Genomic DNA, 12,178 nt, shown 5'->3' on the forward strand with positions numbered 1-12,178 from the left:
CCACATATTTACCCGCTAATCCCTCTAACCTACGCATTTTAGGATTCTAAGGGGCAATTTTTAACCTGCCCAATCAACCTAACCCACACATCTTTGGACTGTGGGAGGAAACCGGAGCACCCGGAGGAAACCCACGCAGACACGAGGAGAATGTGCAAACTCCACACAGACAGTGACCTGAGCCGGAATCGAACCCGGGACCCTGGAGCTGTGAAGCAGCAGTGCTAACCACTGTGCTACCGTGCCGCCTTGGAGAACGCTTACCCGAAGATCAGATTTGCAAGCCCAGGCAAGTCGTGGGGGTTGCAAAAATCTCACTAACCGGGCTCGCAAAAATCTCACTGGGCTTGCAAAATCTCACGAACTGTCCTGGCTGGAGACAATACACATCTCTTTAATCTGTGTTTGGCCCTCTCTCCACTCATTGTCTGTACCTTTAAGACTTGATTATCTGTAAATGAGCGGCACGGTAGCACAGTGGTTAGCACTGCTGCTTCACAGCTCCAGGGACTTGGGTTCGATTCCCGGCTTGGGTCACTGTCTGTGTGGAGTTTGCACATTCTCCTCGTGTCTGCGTGGGTTTCCTCCGGGTACTCCGGTTTCCTCCCACAGTCCAAAGATGTATGGGTTAGGTTGATTGGCCATGCTAAAATTGCCCTTAGTGTCCTGAGATGCGTAGGTTAGAGGGATTAGTGGGTAAATGTGTTGGGATATGGGGATGGGACCGGGGTGGGATTGTGGTCGGTGCAGACTCGATGGGCTGAATGGCCTCTTTCTGTGCTGTAGGGTTTCTATGATTCTATGACTCGCATTCCAACCATTATCTTGTAAATTGAGTTTGTGTCTTTATATGCCCTGTTTGTGAACACAAGTCCTCACTCACCTGATGAAGGAGATTGAGACTCTGAAAGCTAGTGCTGCCAAATAAACCTGTTGGACTTTAGCCTGGTGTTGTGAGACTTCTTACTGTGCCCACCCCAGTCCAACGCCGGCGTCTCCACATGGGAAGTAGCAGAGGACTGGAGGACGGATAATGTGGTTCCACTTTCCAAGAAGGGTGATAGAGATGAACCAGGAAATGAGTCTCACGTCAGTGGTGGGGAAACTACTGGAGAAACCTCTGAAGGAAAAGAATGAATCTCCACTTGGAAAGGCATGGGTTAATTAGGGGGCCTGGCTTTGTCAGAGGGAGGTCACGCCTAACAAATTTGATAGAATTTTTCAAAACTGTGATCAAGTGTGAGGATGTGGGTAGTGCAGTTGATGTGGTTTATATGGATTTTAGCAAAGCCTTTGACAAGGCCCCACATGGGAGCCTGATTGAGAAGGTGGAATTCAGGGAAACTTGGTGAGATGGACCCGAAATTGGCTTAGCGATAGGACACAGAGTGGTGGTAGAAGTGAGTGGAGGCCGGTGTCCAGTGGCCCACCACTGTGTTGGGTCCCTTATTGTTTGCTATCTACATAAATGATATCGATAAGAATGTGGAGGGAATGAGAAGCAAGTTTGCCGGGAGGTTAGTAGTGAAGGAGGTGGCCGTAGGTTACAGCAAGATGGGTTGGTCAGATGTACAGAGCAGTAGCAGATGGTATTTAACCCTGATAAGGTGTGAGGTGGGGCGCTTTGGAAGAAGTAACAAGGCAAGGGAGTATTTCATGAATGGCAGGACACCGGAATTTAGAAGAATGAGAGGGGATCTCATAGAAACATATAAAATCCTGATGGGACTGGACAGGCTGGATGCAGGAAGGATGTTCCCGATGTTGGGGAAGTCCAGAACGAGGGGTCACAGTCTAAGAATAAAGGATAAGCCATTCAGGACTGGGATGAGGAAGAACTTCTTCACTCAGAGAGTTGTGAACCTGTGGAATTCTCACCCACAGAAAGCTGTTGGGGCCGGTTCGTTAGATATGTTCAAAGAGGGAGCTGGACGTGGCCCTGGTGGCTAACGGGATGAAGGGGTTTTGGAGGGAAAGCAGGGATACTGGAAGTGCATGATCAGCCATGATCACATTGAATGGTGGGGCAGGCTCGAAGGGCCGAATGGCCTACTCCTGCACCTGTATTCTATGTTTCTATGTTTACTGGGAAACTCAGAGGAACAGGGAGATCTTGGGGTAATTATTCACGGATCCCTGAGCAGGCAAATAGGACAGTTAAGAAGAACAAAAGCAAATTACTGCGGATGCTGGAATCTGAAACCAAAAGAGAAAATGCTGGAAAATCTCAGCGGGTCTGGCAGCATCTGTCAGGAGAGAAAAGAACAAAGAACAGTACAGCACAGGAAACAGGCCCTTCGGCCCTCCAAGCCTGTGCCGCTCCCTGGTCCAACTAGACCAATCGTTTGTATCCCTCCATTCCCAGGCTGCTCATGTGACTATCCAGGTAAGTCTTAAACGACGTCAGCGTGTCTGCCTCCACCACCCTACTTGGCAGCGCATTCCAGGCCCCCACCACCCTCTGTGTAAAAAACATCCCTCTAATATCTGAGTTATACTTCGCCCCTCTCACCTGGAGCCCGTGACCCCTCGTGATCGTCACTTCTGATCTGGGAAAAAGCTTCCCACCGTTCACCCTATCTATCACCTTCATAATAGGTCATAAAAGAGCGGACGTTTCGAGTCCAGATGCCCCTTTGCGAAGACGCAGATGCTGCCAGACCCGCTGAGATTTTCCAGCATTTTCTCTTTTAGTTAAGATGGCCTTTGGGACGCTTGTTTTAATCAGTCCTGGCACAGAGCACAAGAGCAAGAGATAATATTGGAGCCGTACAGAATGTTGGCCACAGCTGGAGCACTGTGTGCAGTTCTGGTCGCCGCACTATAGGAAGGATGTGATCGCATTGGAGGGGGTGCAGAGGAGATTCACCAGGACGTTGCCTGGGATGGAGCGTTTGAGCTATAAGCAGAATTGGGTAGGTTTGGATTGTTTTCTCTGGAGCAGAGAAGGCTGGGGGCTGGGGGTGGGGGGTGGGGACATGATTGAAGTGTATACGATTTTGAGGGGTGTGGACAGGGTGAGTGGGGAACAGCTGCTCCCCTTGGTTGAGGGGTCAGTCACGAGAGGGCACAGTTTTAGGGTGAGGAGCAGAAGAGAGGGGAGTTAAGAAAAAAACTTTTTTACACAGAGGGCGGCGGGAATCGGGAATGCACGGCCCGGGAAGAGAGCGGAAGCCGGAAACCGCACAACCTTTAAAAAATATTTGGATTAACACTTGAATCATCAGAACATTTAAGGATATGGGACAAGTGCAGAATTAGCGCCACTTTAGTGATGGTTCCTGTCGGTGCAGAATCGATGGGCTGAAGGGCTTTTTCAGTACTGTACGATTCTCTGACTGGGGTGGAGGGAGAGTGACACCCTGTGTCTATCCGAGGGAAATGGTCAGTGAGAAAGATCTCACTCCGATATCTGACTGCGCTTCCCAGGAGGGGCGGGGGGGGGGGGGGGGGGGGGGGGGAGTCAGTTACCCACCACTGAGACAAACATGTTCCCCACTGGGGATCTGACCACAGAGCCCCGGCGGTGAAGGGTTTGGGTACACCGTCCAATGGTGATCCATCCAGACACAGGTTCCCTTATCTCAGAACTGGATGGGCAAGTGGTCAGTGATGGGGAGGGTCTGTGATGGGGGGGGTTTATCCTTAATTTATTTGTGGGACATGGGCGTCGCTGGCTGGGCCAGCATTTATTGCCCATCCCTAGTTGCCCCTTGAGAAGGTGGTGGTGAGCTGCCTTCCTGAATCGCTGCAGTCCTCGTGCGGTGGGTTGACCCACAATGCCGTTAGGGAGGGAATTCCAGGATTTTGACCCCAGTGACTGCGAAGGAATGGCGATATATTTCCCAGTCGGGATGGTGAGTCTCTCGGAGGGGGAACCTCCAGGTGGGGGTGTTCCCAGGTATCTGCTGCCCTTGTCCTTCTAGATGGTCGAGGTGGTGGGTTTGGAAGGTGCTGCCTAAGGAGCCTTGGTGAGTCGCTGCAGTGCATCTTGTAGACGGTACACACGGCTGTCACTGTGTGTCGGTGGTGGAGGGAGTGAGTGTTTGTGGTTAGCGTGTCGATCGAGCGGGGGCTGCTTTGTCCTGGATGGTTTTGAGCTTCTCGAGTGTTGTTGGAGCTGCACCCATCCAGGCGAGTGGGAGAGTATTCCATCACACTCCTGACTTGTGTCCTTGTGAATGGTGGACAGGCTTTGCGGGGAGGCAGGAGGTGAATTAGTCTGCACAGTATCTGTCACGGGGAGTGTCTGTCATGGGGAGTGCATTACATGGGGAGTGTCTGTTGTGGGATGCAATACTGGATGCTCCAGTGCTGGGGTGGGGGGTTACATTGATGTGGGTTTGTCATGGAGATTAGTTGAGTGTTGCATTATTAAATGAATCCATTGCTGGATGCTGCATGGTTGTGTGTATGTGTGTGTTGCACTGCAGGATACTGCATCGCTATGTATGTGTGCTGCATTGCTGGATGCTGCATATTTGTATGTGTGTGTTGCATTGCTGGATACTGCATCACTGTGTGTGTTGTATTGTTGAATGCAACGTGGTTGCCTGTGTGTGTGGCATTGCTCGATGCGGCATGATTGCATGTGTGTGTGGCATTGTTGGGTTCTGCATGGTTGCGTGTATGTGTGGCATTGCTGGGTGCTGCATTGTGTGCATGTGTGTGACATTGTTGGATGCTGCATGGTTGTGTGTGTGACATTGCTGGATGCTGCATGGTTGCATGTGTGTGTGTGTGTGTGACATTGCTGGATGCTGCATTGTTGTGTGGGTGCGTGGCATTGCTGGATGCTGCATGGTTGTGTGTGTGTGTGTATGTGGCATTGCTGGATGCTGCATGGTTCTGTGTTTGTGTTGCATTGCTTGATGCTGCATGGTTGCGTGTGTGTGTTGCATTGCTGGATGCTGCATGGCTGCGTGTGCATGTGTTGCATTGCTGGATTCTGCATGGTTGTGTGTGTGTGTGTGGCATTGCTGGACACTGCATGGTTGTGTGTGTGTGTGTGTTGCATTGCTGGATGCTGCATGGTCGCGTGTGTGTGTTGCATTGCTGGATGCTGCATGGTTGTGTGTGTCTGACATTGCTGGATGCTGCATGGTTGCATGTATGTATGGCATTGCTGGGTGCCACATTGTTTCGTGTGTGTCTGTGATATTGCTGGGTGCTGCATGGTTCTCTGTGTGTGTGTGTCTTTGTGACATTGCTGGATGCTGCATGGTTGCATGCGCGTGTGTGGCTTTGCTGGATGCTGCATAGTTGTCCGCGCGTGTGTGTGGCATTGCTGGCTGCTGCATGATTGCATGTGTGTGTGACATTTCAGGATGCTGCATGGTTGCATGTGTGTGGCATTGCTGGATGCTGCGTAGTTGCGCGCGTGTGTGGCATTGCTGGATGCTGCATGGTTGCGTGTGTGTTGAATTGCTGGATGATGCATGGTTGCATGTGTGCGTGTGGCGTTGCTGGATGCTGCATGGTGTGCATGTGTGGCATTGCTGGATGCTGCATGGTTGTGCGTATGTGTGGGACATTGCTGGATGCTGCATGGTTGCATGTGTGTGTTTCATTGCTGGATGCTGCATGGTTGTGTATGTGTTGCATTGCTGGATGCTGCATGGTTGTGTGTGTGGCATTGCTGGATGCTGCATGGTTGCGTGTGTGAGTGGCATTGCTGGATGCTGCATGGTTGCGCGTGTGTGTGTGTGGCATTGCTGGATGCTGCATGGCGTGCATGTGTGTTGCATTGCTGGATGCTACATGGTTGTGTGTGTGTGTCGCATTGCTGGACGCTGAATGGTTGTGTGTTTGTGTGTGTTGCATTGCTAGATGCTGCATGGTTGTGTGTGTGGCATTGCTGGATGCTGCATGGTTGCATTTGTGTGTGTGGCATTGCTGGATGCTGCATGGTTGTGTGTGTGTGTGTGTGGAATTGCTGGATGCTGCATGGTTGTGTGTGTGGCATTGCGGGTGCTGCATGGTTGCATCTGTGTGTGTGGCATTGCTGGATGATGCATGGTTGAGTGTGTGTGTGTGGCATTGCTGGATGCTGCATGATTGTGTGTGGCATTCCTGGATGCTGTATGGTTGCGTGTGTGTATGTGGCATTGCTGGATGCTGCATGGTTGTGTGTGGCATTGCTGGATGCTGCATGGTTGCATGTGTGTGGCATTGCTGGATGCTGCGTAGTTGCGCGCGTGTGTGGCATTGCTGGATGCTGCATGGTTGTGTGTGTGTTGCATTGCTGGATGCTGCATGGTTGCATGTGTGCGTGTGGCGTTGCTGGATGCTGCATGGTGTGCATGTGTGGCATTGCTGGATGCTGCATGGTTGTGTGTATGTGTGTGACATTGCTGGATGCTGCATGGTTGCATGTGTGCGTTTCATTGCTGGATGCTGCATGGTTGTGTATGTGTTGCATTGCTGGATGCTGCATGGTTGTGTGTGTGTGGCATTGCTAGATGCTGCATGGTTGCGTGTGTGTGTGTGTGGCATTGCTGGATGCTGCATGGTTGCGCGTGTGTGTGTGTGGCATTGCTGGATGCTGCATGGTGTGCATGTGCGTTGCATTGCTGGATGCTGCATGGTTGCGTGTGTGCGTTTCATTGCTGGATGCTGCATGGTTGTGTATGTGTTGCATTGCTGGACGCTGCATGGTTGTGTGTTTGTGTGTGTTGCATTGCTAGATACTGCATGGTTGTGTGTGTGGCATTGCTGGATGCTGCATGGTTGCATTTGTGTGTGTGGCATTGCTGGATGCTGCATGGTTGAGTGTGTGTGTGTGGAATTGCTGGATGCTGCATGGTTGTGTGTGTGGCATTGCGGGTGCTGCATGGTTGCATCTGTGTGTGTGGCATTGCTGGATGATGCATGGTTGAGTGTGTGTGTGTGGCATTGCTGGATGCTGCATGGTTGCGTATGTGTGGCATTGCTGGATGCTGCATGGTTGTGTGTGGCATTCCTGGATGCTGTATGGTTGCGTGTGTGTATGTGGCATTGCTGGATGCTGCATGGTTGTGTGTGGCATTGCTGGATGCTGCATGGCTGTGTGTGTGTGTTGCATTGCTGGATGCTGCATGGTTGTGTGTGTGTGACATTGCTGAATGCTGCATGATTGCATGTGTGTGTGACATTGTTGGATGCTGCATGGTTGCATGTATGTGTGGCATTGCTGGGTGCTGCATTGTTGCATGTGTGGCTGTGATATTTCTGGATGCTGCATGGTTCTGTGTGTGTATGACATTGCTGGACACTGCATGGTTGCGTGCGTGTGTGTTGTTTTATCTGGATGCTGCATGGTTGTGCTGCATGATTATGTGTGTGTGACATTGCTGGATGCTGCATGGTTGCGTGTGTGTGGCCTTGCTGGACACTGCATGGTTGCGTGTGTGTGTGTAGCATTGCTGGATGCTGCATGGTTGTGTGTGTGTTGCATTGCTGGATGCTGAATGGTTGTGTTTGTGTGTGGCATTGCTGGGTGCTGCATGTTTGTGTGTGTGTTGCATTGCTGGATGCTGCATGGTTGTGTGTGTGTGTGTGCATGGCATTGCTGGATGCTGCATGGTTGTGTGTGTGTGTGTGTATGTGGCATTGCTGGATGCTGCATGGTTCTGTGTGTGTGTTGCATTGCTGGGTGCTGCATGGTTGTGTGTGTGTATGTGGCATTGCTGGATGCTGCATGGTTCTGTGTTTGTGTTGCATTGCTTGATGCTGCATGGTTGCGTGTGTGTGTGTTGCATTTCTGGATGCTGCATGGTTGTGTGTGTACGTTGCATTGCTGGATGCTGCATGGCTGTGTGTGTATGTGTTGCATTGCTGGATGCTGCATGGTTGTGTGTGTGTGTGTGTGTGGCATTGCTGGACGCTGCATGTTGTGTGTGTGTGTTGCATTGCTGGATGCTGCATGGTTGTGTGTGTGCGTGTTGCATTGCTGGATGCTGCGTGGTTGTGTGTGCCTGACATTGCTGAATGCTGCATGATTGCATGTGTGTGTGACATTGCTGGATGCTGCATGGTTGCATGTATGTATGGCATTGCTGGGTGCCGCATTGTTGCGTGTGTGTCTGTGATATTGCTGGATGCTGCATGGTTGCATGCGCACGTGTGGCATTGCTGGTTGCTGCATGATTGCATGTGTGTGATATTGCTGGATGCTGCATGGTTGTGTGTATGTATGTGACATTGCTCAATGCTGCATGGTTGCATGTGTGTTGCATTGCTGGATGATGCATCGTTGCGTGTTTGTTGCATTGCTGGGTGCTGCATGGTTGGGTGTGCATGTGTTGCATTGCTGGATGCTGCATGGCTGCATGTGTGTGGTGTTGCAGAATGCGGCATGGTTGCATGTGTGTGACATTTCTGGATGCTGCGTGGTTGCGTGCGGGTGTGTGTGGCATTGCTGGATGCCGCATGGTTGCGTGTGTGGCATTGCTGGATGCTGCATGGTGTGCGTGTGTGGCATTGCTGGATGCTGCATGGTTGTGTGTATGTGTGTGACATTGCTGGATGCTGCATGGTTGCAAGTGTGTGTTACATTGCTGGATGCTGCATGGTTGTGCATGTGTTGCATTGCTGGATGCTGCATGGTTGCGTGTGAGTGTGGCATTGCTGGATGCTGCATGGTTGCGTGTGTGTGTGGCATTGCTTGATGCTGCATGGTTGCGTGTGTGTTGCATTGCTGGATGCTGCATGGTTGTGTGTGTGTGTGTGTGGCATTGCTGGATGCTGCATGTTTGTGTGTGTGTTGCATTGCTGGATGCTGCATGGTTGTGTGTGTGCGCGTGGCATTGCTGGTTGCTGCATGGTTGTGTGTGTGTGTGTGTGTGTATGTGGCATTGCTGGATGCTGCATGGTTCTGTGTGTGTGTTGCATTGCTTGATGCTGCATGTTTGCGTGTGTGTGTTGCATTGCTGGATGCTGCATGGTTGTGTGTGTGTGTGGCATTGCTGGATGCTGCATGGTTGTGTGTGTGTGTATGTGGCATTGCTGGATGCTGCATGGTTCTGTGTGTGTGTTGCATTGCTTGATGCTGCATGGTTGTGTGTGTGTGTTGCATTGCTGGATGCTGCATGGTTGTGTGTGCGTTGCATTGCTGGATGCTGCATGGTTGTGTGTGTGTGTTGCATTGCTGGATGCTGCATGGTTGTGTGTGTATGTGTTGCATTGCTGGATGCTGCATGGTTGTGTGTGTGTGGCATTGCTGGATGCTGCATGGTTGTGTGTGGCATTCCTGGATGCTGTATGGTTGCGTGTGTGTATGTGGCATTGCTGGATGCTGCATGGTTGTGTGTGGCATTGCTGGATGCTGCATGGCTGTGTGTGTGTGTTGCATTGCTGGATGCTGCATGGTTGTGTGTGTGTGACATTGCTGAATGCTGCATGATTGCATGTGTGTGTGACATTGTTGGATGCTGCATGGTTGCATGTATGTGTGGCATTGCTGGGTGCTGCATTGTTGCATGTGTGGCTGTGATATTTCTGGATGCTGCATGGTTCTGTGTGTGTATGACATTGCTGGACACTGCATGGTTGCGTGCGTGTGTGTTGTTTTATCTGGATGCTGCATGGTTGTGCTGCATGATTATGTGTGTGTGACATTGCTGGATGCTGCATGGTTGCGTGTGTGTGGCCTTGCTGGACACTGCATGGTTGCGTGTGTGTGTGTAGCATTGCTGGATGCTGCATGGTTGTGTGTGTGTTGCATTGCTGGATGCTGAATGGTTGTGTTTGTGTGTGGCATTGCTGGGTGCTGCATGTTTGTGTGTGTGTTGCATTGCTGGATGCTGCATGGTTGTGTGTGTGTGTGTGCATGGCATTGCTGGATGCTGCATGGTTGTGTGTGTGTGTGTGTATGTGGCATTGCTGGATGCTGCATGGTTCTGTGTGTGTGTTGCATTGCTGGGTGCTGCATGGTTGTGTGTGTGTATGTGGCATTGCTGGATGCTGCATGGTTCTGTGTTTGTGTTGCATTGCTTGATGCTGCATGGTTGCGTGTGTGTGTGTTGCATTTCTGGATGCTGCATGGTTGTGTGTGTACGTTGCATTGCTGGATGCTGCATGGCTGTGTGTGTATGTGTTGCATTGCTGGATGCTGCATGGTTGTGTGTGTGTGTGGCATTGCTGGACGCTGCATGTTGTGTGTGTGTGTGTTGCATTGCTGGATGCTGCATGGTTGTGTGTGTGCGTGTTGCATTGCTGGATGCTGCGTGGTTGTGTGTGCCTGACATTGCTGGATGCTGCATGGTTGCATGTATGTATGGCATTGCTGGGTGCCGCATTGTTGCGTGTGTGTCTGTGATATTGCTGGATGCTGCATGGTTGCATGCGCACGTGTGGCTTTGCTGGATGCTGCATGGTTGTGCGCGTGAGTATATGGCATTGCTGGTTGCTGCATGATTGCATGTGTGTGATATTGCTGGATGCTGCATGGTTGTGTGTATGTATGTGACATTGCTCAATGCTGCATGGTTGCATGTGTGTTGCATTGCTGGATGATGCATCGTTGCGTGTTTGTTGCATTGCTGGGTGCTGCATGGTTGGGTGTGCATGTGTTGCATTGCTGGATGCTGCATGGCTGCATGTGTGTGGTGTTGCAGAATGCGGCATGGTTGCATGTGTGTGACATTTCTGGATGCTGCGTGGTTGCGTGCGGGTGTGTGTGGCATTGCTGGATGCCGCATGGTTGCGTGTGTGGCATTGCTGGATGCTGCATGGTGTGCGTGTGTGGCATTGCGGGATGCTGCATGGTTGTGTGTATGTGTGTGACATTGCTGGATGCTGCATGGTTGCAAGTGTGTGTTACATTGCTGGATGCTGCATGGTTGTGCATGTGTTGCATTGCTGGATGCTGCATGGTTGCGTGTGAGTGTGGCATTGCTGGATGCTGCATGGTTGCGTGTGTGTGTGGCATTGCTTGATGCTGCATGGTTGCATGTGTGTTGCATTGCTGGATGCTGCATGGTTGTGTGTGTGTGTGTGGCATTGCTGGATGCTGCATGTTTGTGTGTGTGTTGCATTGCTGGATGCTGCATGGTTGTGTGTGTGCGCGTGGCATTGCTGGTTGCTGCATGGTTGTGTGTGTGTGTGTATGTGGCATTGCTGGATGCTGCATGGTTCTGTGTGTGTGTTGCATTGCTTGATGCTGCATGTTTGCGTGTGTGTGTTGCATTGCTGGATGCTGCATGGTTGTGTGTGTGTGTGGCATTGCTGGATGCTGCATGGTTGTGTGTGTGTATGTGGCATTGCTGGATGCTGCATGGTTCTGTGTGTGTGTTGCATTGCTTGATGCTGCATGGTTGCGTGTGTGTGTGTTGCATTGCTGGATGCTGCATGGTTGTGTGTGCGTTGCATTGCTGGATGCTGCATGGTTGTGTGTGTGTGTGTTGCATTGCTGGATGCTGCATGGTTGTGTGTGTATGTGTTGCATTGCTGGATGCTGCATGGTTGCGTGTGTGTGTGTGTGGCATTGCTGGATGCTGCATGGTTGTGTGTGTGCTGCATTGCTGGTGCTGAATGGTTGTGTTTGTGTGTGGCATTGCAGGATGCTGCATGTTTGTGTGTGTGTGTTGCATTGCTGGATGCTGCATAGTTGTGTGTGTGTGTGCGTGGCATTGCTGGATGCTGCATGGTTGTGTGTGTGTGGCATTGCTGGATGCTGCATGGTTGTGTGTGCATGGCATTGCTGGATGCTGCATGCTTCTGTGTTTGTGTTGCATTGCTTGATGTTGCATGGTTGCGTGTGTGTGTTACATTGCTGGATGCTGCATGGTTGTGTGTGTGCATTGCATTGCTGGATGCTGCATGGCTGTGTGTGTATGTGTTGCATTGCTGGATGCTGCATGGTTGTGTGTGTGTGTGGCATTGCTGGATGCTGCATGGTTGTGTGTGTGTGTGGCATTGCAGGATGCTGCATGGATGTGTGTGTGTGTGTGGCATTGCTGGACGCTGCATGGTTGTGTGTGTGTGTGGGTGTGTTGCATTGCTGGATGCTGCATGGTGTGTGTGTGTGTTGCATTGCTGGATGCTGCATGGTTGTGTGTGTCTGACATTGATGAATGCTGCATGGTTGTGTGTGTGTATGTGGCATTGCTGGATGCTGCATGGTTCTGTGTGTGTGTTGCATTGCTTGATGCTGCATGGTTGTGTGTGTGTGTGTGTGTGTGTTGCATTGCTGCATGCT

General features: G+C 51.1%; 2 protein-coding genes across 4 annotated transcripts in view; both read left to right on the forward strand.

The window, feature by feature from the left end:
• Window positions 1–12,178, forward strand: part of LOC144506261 (properdin-like) — a 119,571-nt gene that overhangs the window by 75,627 nt on the left and 31,766 nt on the right. The gene's annotated exons all lie outside the window — the stretch shown is intronic.
• The window catches only part of LOC144506107 (properdin-like), an 89,324-nt gene that overhangs the window by 45,256 nt on the left and 31,890 nt on the right, over window positions 1–12,178 (forward strand). The window lies entirely within an intron of this gene.

The sequence above is a fragment of the Mustelus asterias genome, chromosome 17 (genome assembly GCF_964213995.1).
Source record: "Mustelus asterias chromosome 17, sMusAst1.hap1.1, whole genome shotgun sequence".
NCBI lineage: Eukaryota > Metazoa > Chordata > Chondrichthyes > Carcharhiniformes > Triakidae > Mustelus > Mustelus asterias.